The sequence below is a fragment of the Suricata suricatta genome, chromosome 10, assembly GCF_006229205.1.
Source record: "Suricata suricatta isolate VVHF042 chromosome 10, meerkat_22Aug2017_6uvM2_HiC, whole genome shotgun sequence".
Lineage (NCBI taxonomy): Eukaryota > Metazoa > Chordata > Mammalia > Carnivora > Herpestidae > Suricata > Suricata suricatta.
Window position 1 is genome coordinate 59,464,676 of NC_043709.1, and position 7,194 is coordinate 59,471,869.

Genomic DNA, 7,194 nt, shown 5'->3' on the forward strand with positions numbered 1-7,194 from the left:
AATCTCACAGTATGAGATTTCTCGAGCTGTGTATCGTCTCTCTACTGTCAGCACTCAGCTCGCTTTGGATCCTCTGTCTCCCTCTCTCTGCCCCTCCCCAGTCATTTTCTCTTCCAAAAATAAACATAAAAAACATTGGGGACCACCTGTGTAATTCAGTCAGCTAAATGTCTGACTTCAACTCAGGTCATGATCTTGAGGTTCGTGAGTTCAAACCCCACATCGGGCTCACTGCAAATCCTCTGTCCCTCTCTTTCTACCATTCCCCCATTTGTACTCTTTCAAAAATAAGTCATACACTAAAAATGTTTGTATCCTCTTTTAATAAAACATAAAGAAATTAAAATTATTTTTTGTGCTTCATCTGGTAAAACCAAAAAAGGAAGATAGAAAAATGCTTTTGTGTATTGACTTCATACCCAGTTATTTTGCTATATTTTATTAGGATTCCCAATTAATTGTCTTCCATTATCTATACATCCAATAATGTACCTTACGAAAAGTAGTAACATTATTTCCTCCCTTCCAAATCTTATGAGCCTTTCCTGTTTTCTGCTTTATTAAACTGACCTACACCTTCAGGACAATGTTGAATAAGACTGGTAGCAGTAGACAACAGTCACCATACTCAGTCTCGGGTACAAAGGGAAATGTTGTTCCAAAGCTACCAAAGCTCTTATCACATGGATTCAAATGATCTTACATCTGAACACACTTAGGACTCTGAAATCAATCCTATTACTTCTCAATTGCGGCATCACTAATCATCACATATTTGTGTATCTTTAAACATTAAAACATTTATTTTTTCATAATTTTCATGGGTCACACATTTAGGCACTAACACACTAGGTCCTCTCCACAGACTCTTCACAAGGTGACCAGCAAGATGTCAGCCAACTCTTGTTCCTTTCTGAAGACCAGGATCTTATTCTAACATCACATGATCATGGATAGAATTCATTTTCTTGCACATATATGACTGACAGCACAGCTCTTACTGATCCTCAGCTGGGACCACCCTTAGGTCTGAGACATCAGCTGCAGTCCCAATGTCATAATGTTCTCTCCATAAACACTTTGTATCATGAATGTTTGTTTCTTCATAGAGAACACTTTGTAACATGAATGTTTGTTTCTTCAAAGCCAGCAAGAAATTCTGTTCCTCCAATCTGTGAACAAAGTATAATCCAGGAGTGACATCATATGGCCTTTGTCATGCTCTATTATTAGAACCAAGTCACAAGTGCCATCAACTCAAGGGGAAGGGATTACACAAGGGTGTGGATCAGGGGGGTTAGGTCTACAATGTGGACAGCACATAATGAAGTCTCCTACAAGTGAGGTATGTTTCCACTTTAATGCCACTTTGGAAGGTTTCAGGGAAGGCCCGGAGAGGTACACCTCAAAATCCTAGAGGAAGAATTCCATCAACAAAAGATGTGAGTCTAAGAGTTCTTTTTCCTATTTGTCAGTGAATAGGCGTGACTCTCATCGAGGACTCCCAGTTAGAGAAGGCATGACCAGACAGCTTCACTTCAGTGGGTCAAGGAAGAATGTCACTGTATGACCCCACACCCTGGCACTGAGAGGAAGTGTAGTTGTTGACAGAAAGTATGATCCAAAGAAGGGGTGGACAGAATCTGATAAAAGGGCTGAAATGGTCCAAATTGAGGATCAAGCTCTGAGACAGACCATCACCTGCCATGAAAAGAGAATGTGAATAGCACAAGAAAGGCACAGTGAAGTTGTCACCTTCATTGGAGGGACTGATGGGAAGGCTCCCAACAAATTGATTGGGCCAAATCCATAAAGGTTTGGCCACAGCTATTTAAATACGACTTACCCAAGGCCAGAACAGAGTAACCTTTCTTGAAGGTAGGTCAGTTTCTCCAGCTATGTAGGCAATAAGTGGGAAGCAAACAGAGCCTGAAATAGGAAAAAAAAAAAAAACATACTTGGGGAAAATCCTCACAGCCCCAAAGGACACTTTGCTAAGGGCTACATGCATGCAACACTTTCTTCTGAGTTTCCTCATGTGATTGTGTTCCATTGCTATGGTAACGAATTGCCACAAAATTACCATCTTAAAACAATAGGCATCTCACAATTTCTGTGCATCAGAATTCAGGGCACAACTTGGCTCAACTGGATTCTCTGCTTAGGGTCTTACAAGGCAAACTCCTTTCTGGAGATCCTGGGGAAGAACCTGCTTCCAAAATCATTTAGGTTGTTGAAGAATTCACTCCTGCTCAGATGGTCTCTTTCCTCTCGAATCTGCAAAAGCCCTTTGAACTATTTCTGTGACTCAAATATTTCTGCCTTCCACCTCTGTTTTCCTCTTTTGTTCTTTGGGGATCACATGATTACATTGAGCTCAGCTGGATAATCCAGGGGAATCCCCTATTTTAAGACCAACTATAGTCCCCTTCTTTACTGTAAAGACCCTTCTGTCATATAACACAACACATTCTTCAGGGCGTTATCTCATCATAACTGACTATCATGGGATTAGGGCCTGAAGCCATCTTGGAGGCCATTCTTCTGCCTACTTCACTTTCTGCCTAATTGTTCATAATACACACAGAGTTCTGTGAGGATTTGCCCCCTTCATTAATGATATCACCATTGTTCCAGTTGCTCAAGTGCAAACCTTCAAAACGAGGCCTGACTTCTCTGTTCTTTCACATCCCATGTCCTACTTGTCAGCGGTCCTGAAGCTCCATGTTCAAAGCAAAGTACATCCAGAAACAGACAACTTCTCATCACTTGCATTGTTTTCTAGACTAGGGTCAGCATCATGGGTGGCCTGAAATCGCTTTCTAAATTTCGTCTTTGCACATACATTCTCTCCCGATGATTGCTCCTCAAGAAGTTAGCCATAATTCGATAAAAAAGAATGAAATCTTGCCATTTACAACAACGTGGATGGAACAGGAGTGTTTTATGCTAAGTGAGATAAGTCAATCAGAGAAAGACAGATGTCATATGATTTCACGCATATATGAAATTTGAGAAACAACAGATGTCCATATGGGAAGGAAAGGAAACATAAGATAAAGGGAGGGAGGCAAACCATAAGAGTCTCTTAAATACAGAGAACAAACTGAGGGTTGATGGGGTTGGGGGTTTGGGAGGGTGGAGAAAATGGGTGATGGACATTGAGGAGGGCACTTGGGATGAGCACTGGGTGTTGTATGTAAGTGATGAATCATGGGAAAGTACTCCTAAAACCAACTGTGTGTTACCATAACATACATAACACTGTATGTTAGCAAACATGATAATTTAAAAAAGAATAAAGGGTTGAGACATACCAATAAATAAATAAAGTAAAAACAATTTATTAGCAAGAAAAAAAGAAGTTAGCCATAATTATTAAATGTTAATCCTGTGTTGTAATTCCTCTGTTCTCAGCCATCTAAGGCCTATAATCTTTAGCAAAATCCTGTCTTCATATTTACTGACAAGCTGTGGCTTACCTGACCTTCCACATGTGAGCCTTGTAGGTGGTTGGAGTCAGGATACGTGTGGCTACAAATCAAGGGCAGGAAATGCAAAGAAGGAGTCAGCTAAAAACACTATCAGTGAGGCATTATGATTTTACTTCTGAGACCAAGAAAATTTTGCTAAAAACTATCCTCCAACATGGGTGCCAAGGGTAGCAGAGTCAGTTAAGTGTCTCACCCTTGGTTTAGGCTAGGGTCATAATCTCAGAGTTTCCCCCTATCTGGGGTTCTGCATGGCAGCTCTCTCCTTCCCCTACCCCTCCACTGCTTGTGCTGTCTCTGGCTCTTTCAAAATAAATAAGTAAACTTTAAAAAAAAAAAAAAAAAGAACCCTCACAAGTGACAACAGGTAACTAGCAATGAGTAGTGGTGACTACCAGGAGAGCTTCAATGTGATTCACTTGCCCAATATCAGCTAATCTCGCCCACAGCTGTTCTTAGGCCAATCCTTTCCTGTAAACATAGAAGGTATTTTTTGGTTTTTTGTTTATATCATTTCCCCTTGTTGAATTCAAGGGGAATGTGTCCTCTCTAGCTCACAGGTGCCTGACCAAAGCTCCTCTTCCTCTCCTTTCAGGACCCACATATATCTAAGGAGCGATGTCAGCCTTTCAATCCTATTCTGAGCCAACATTTTTGGTTGTTTGTTTCATATCCTCACGAATGTAATTCCTCTCTAAATTCATTTCATTATCTGAGTGCATAATACAAGTAGCTTATATTCTTAGTTGCCTAAGGCCATTTGCCTGACAAGACACACACCTGTTGGCTACACCTCAAAAGACTGTAATATCTAAATGCTTCTCTAGAACACAAGCCAAACACTCACTTCACTGCTAAATCAAGAGCTTTGGACTCTACTCACTGGAACAACTTAACTTGCTCTCTTTCATCAGGGTTGCGGTATTGACACAGCCTGCTGGATATGACTTCTAAACGACAGCATGATCCTCAACTCAAGAACTCCCACTGGCACTCCATCCATTCTTCTTGCCCCAAACCACTCGGGAATGAGGTCAGGGATGTCCTTCCACTTCTATTTTCCACCCAACAAGTAGCGGCACAACGCATTTATATTGTATGGAACCTTCCCAGAATTTCTTCAGCTAGAATGCTCCTAAAAATGAACTGCCACTCTATGAGAGAACTTTCCCAAGACAACTTTACCAAGAAATCCCACTTGATTTCAGCCCAAAGTCCCAGATTCCAGCATATGTATGATGGTAGAAACCTCTGTCGTATAAATAGTCACCACCTATGGGCCCATAGGGACTCCCTTGGGCCAACTCTCAGTCAATCTATTAACAGTTTCAGCTGAAGATCTGCTGAAATTCAGATATCTCTCTGCTGACTTTGTGGAAAGAGGCTAACAGGATTCTTACATGAGGAATATGATTTTTAAATAACCAGATTAATCCTAATACTCTATGACCCTCCTGCATATTAGCATGATCTGAAAATTATGGTGACATGTTATAAATTTTGGCCATATCTCTGTTGCTCCAACTGAAATAATTCTCAGGAATTTTGCAGATGAGACTTGGCTTAGGATATTAGCTGGCAATTTCAACTACCCTCCAGTTGTTCTACATATACTAAAGGTTTTGTTCTCTGTAGTTTATTCATCTGAGGAAGGAATAACCAATGTGTCCTAATTAGCATCCAATGGCCATTAACTCCAAATCTTGTCAAACTAAATTATGGCAATATGCTAAGTTATTCATTTATCCCTGTGGATATAAAGTGAATGTACACAGATCTACTCTATGAAAATACAAAATTGTAAAAATGTGACTCAAACTATTATGAAAAAGATGTTGGCTAAGTATTTGAAGGTGGACCCATCCCTCTTGGCCTATGATATTTCCATAAGCAACTAGCCGCCCAGGTGCCCCTGGCCTCTCACATTTCCTAAATAGCCTTAATCATATAAAGTTCAGCTGAAACAATCAGAGAACATCTATCTAATCTTGGACAATCTACTTTACCTCTTTCCCACTGACATACCAAAATTATCTTCAAAAAGTAGAAAAGTTTTAGTGGGCATCAAATTCCAAACTCAATCGTTTCCTTCTAGGAGTACTGCCGTGTTGTTCTTCTTGAATTGAGCACTGTGAAGAGTGCTGCTATCAGAACTAGGACAGTTTAAAGGTTCCCATTTAGAATACTACTCAAGTATCAAAACCCTCCAGTTAAAAACCACCAGGAGCACAGCTGTAGCTGAGAAGTTTGGGTTCATTATACTACAGGGTGGGGGAGAGCACACACCATAGGGAGCTGCAAAGAAGTGCCTCAGTTCAAGGGTGTTAGAAAAAACTCAAAAAGGAATTGTGCTGTGTTAGGTGTGTTACAGGATGTTGTAAGGAAGCAGATCTCCGTCCTGGGTTGGATGAGGTCAGGGAGCATGAGTATGCTAGGATTGGGTATCTTTGGAAACCTTTTCTAGAAGAAGAGACTTCACTGAGACAAAAGCAAAAGCAGTGAGAGGAAATGAAGCAGCAGCCATTCATTATCTAAGAAAAAGGGTTATGTGCTATTGTGGGTTTGGCACGCTAACATTGCTTTTGTCTGCACTGAAACATAACTGAGAAGTGATCCTACTTTCTGGCTCCTATCATCACAGACACGGACTGCCCTTATGTGCTCTTTGTCTTCTGAAACTCTCTTTGTGTCCAACAAGAGAACACCAAGTCCTGGCCTTCAGCCCAGGTCAGCCCATAACTGTAAACATGGTGCCACCAGGTTACTTCCCACATGATAGGGCTGCTTTCCTGCCTCTCACCTGCTACATCTTTGCAGATAAGAGAATTATGGCTCAGTTAATAGAAGATATTGGTGGAGCAAAAAATGGGTAGTCAAGCCTTGTAAATGTTGATGAATGCATTCATGTTATAGAAACCTCTAATTGCTAGTGATGCAACCAAGAAGTGGGCCTCATGTGTAAAAATATGGTACATATGTACAAAGTCCATTTCACAGTGACACAGGAAGGACTAAATAAAATTCAAAGTATTTGTCACTAAGGACTAATGAAATCATTGTACAACCACTTCCCAACATATTAAAAATATACTATTTTTTAAGTTACCCAACATTAATTTTATTTCAAGGCAGACAAACTGTTAGAGATAGGAGAGACATGATAGGCATGGTAGGTAGTTGGAGTAAATCAAATGAAGGGACATTCTTGCTGAGCCCAGGAGGATCAAGGATGACACACCCAGGAAAATTTTATCTCAGAATTATAACATGGTAGATGCAGAAGCCATTGTATAACGTCTGCAAGAGAATAAAATATATTGTCAAGAGGGTTTCAAAAAGGATAAAGAATGTGGCTTCATTTTGGGAATCTGCAAGGAAACCAGAAAATGTCAGATGGCACTGAATTCCAAGGATTCAAATGACCATGAGATGTTCATCCCCCAAAATGGGGTTTGCAGGCCTGGATGGGAGCCTGGTTAAGCTGGAAATCTAGAGAGCACAGGAAGTAGGCCTGCAGGTGCCAGTTCTCCCTCTATGATTCCACAGAGCAACTCTGCAGCCTTCTCACCAGGGATATATACTCATTTCTCCTCCATGCACTGCCCACTACTTACCCTCGAGCAAGGTGCCAAGCAATGGTCCCGACACTGACAGACTATCAAGCAATATTTGAAAAAGTTTCCTCAAAACATTGATTATTTAA

General features: G+C 40.7%; 1 long non-coding RNA gene across 1 annotated transcript in view; it reads right to left on the reverse strand.

Moving 5' to 3' along the window:
* Window positions 1-780: 780 nt before the first annotated feature.
* The window catches only part of LOC115304988, a 39,460-nt gene continuing 33,046 nt past the window's right edge, over window positions 781-7,194 (reverse strand). The window contains exons 2-4 of the long non-coding RNA XR_003914711.1: window positions 3,483-3,534; window positions 1,847-1,929; window positions 781-1,172 (exon numbers count right to left, since the gene is read on the reverse strand). This is a non-coding gene — a long non-coding RNA (uncharacterized LOC115304988). The remainder of the gene's footprint in view (window positions 1,173-1,846; window positions 1,930-3,482; window positions 3,535-7,194) is intronic.